The sequence below is a fragment of the Vulpes vulpes genome, chromosome 1, assembly GCF_048418805.1.
Source record: "Vulpes vulpes isolate BD-2025 chromosome 1, VulVul3, whole genome shotgun sequence".
NCBI lineage: Eukaryota > Metazoa > Chordata > Mammalia > Carnivora > Canidae > Vulpes > Vulpes vulpes.
In genome coordinates, this window is record NC_132780.1 from 83990664 (window position 1) to 83992118 (window position 1455).

Sequence of the window (1455 nt, forward strand, 5' to 3'; positions counted from 1 at the left end):
GTCTCACGAATAAATAAGCAAACTTTTAGCAAATAAACAAATGAAGGCGTGGGTCTGGGGAAGAAGACGCGGGCTCTTCTGAAACGACTTCCCTGAAGCCTTCAGCTGCTCGAGGCTCCCAGATAGATCCTAGGGAAGGATGGAAGAGTAATCGGTACTTTTGAGGGGTTTTGTTTTAAAGAACAAAGATAGGGGGATCCCTGGGTGGCGCAGCGGTTTAGCGCCTGCCTTTGGCCGGGGCGCGATCCTGGAGACCCGGGATCGAATCCCACGTCGGGCTCCCGGTGCATGGAGCCTGCTTCTCCCTCTGCCTGTGTCTCTGCCTCTCTCTCTCTCTGTGACTATAATACATAAATAAATAAATAAAAATTAAAAAAAAAAGAACAAAGATAGGAAGCCTCGCCTAGCTGGCCTCATTTATGAAATCCGGGGGTTACCTCCATCCCCCTACCCCTACCCCCTGCCCCCCCCCCCCAGGGTGGTTAGAAACCCCTGGAGCTGCTGCGCTCTCCGAGCGTCCTTAAATAAACGGAAAGAGGCTGTTCGCTCTGCTATAATCTGACAATCTTTGAGAAATGTTTTTCAGAGGTGGAGGCGTTTTAAAATTTAGACGTCAAGGTGGGAGTGAAACCTTTACTAAAATAGCTATTGAAGAAGCATGGAGATGTCTTTAGACGAGCTTTACGGCCTGCCAGCATATGGCTGTTATGTTCACCCATCTCAAGAGTCCTTTCACGATGTCCCCAGCTCGGGGAGGAAAAAGGAAATCCTCTACTTATCGCCACAAGTGCAGCATATTGTTCCATACATACATATTACCATGGATTTTTCCAGGTTCCTTCTTCTCTGACTCTCCTAGGCTTCCACTGACATTAGAAATAGAACCGTGGTGCTAAAAACCATGGGCGGCAAATGGTTTAAAGTTAAAAATGGTCACAGCTAAAAGCAGGATAATGGCTTGAGTCCAGTGGTTCTCAAACTTGAGTGTTGAGAGTTTGTTAAAACATTAGGAGGCCTACCCCCCGGAGAGGTTCTGATCCCCCAGAACTAGGACCCGGGTCAGGGGGTTGGGGGTAGTCGGATAATTTGCATTCAGAACAAGTTCCCAGGTGATGCTGATGCTTCAGGTCTGGGAGCACAGTGATTTAAGATCAGCACTCACTTCTCAAACTTAAAAGTTCATATGAATCATCAGGATCTTCCCAAAACGGATTCTGACTGAGTATATGTCGGGAAGGGCCTGAGATTCAGGATTTGAAATAAGTTCCCAGGTGATGAGAATGGTATTAGTGGGCTACACTTTGCATAGGAAGGGTTTAGATTACAATTTAGTAGTTTCCACAGTTGCTCTGTATTTGGTTCACCTGAAGTTATGGACTAAATGTAATCCCCGGAATTCGCATGTTGAAATCCTAACCCCTAATATGATTGTATTAGGAGGTGGGCCAGAGGTGA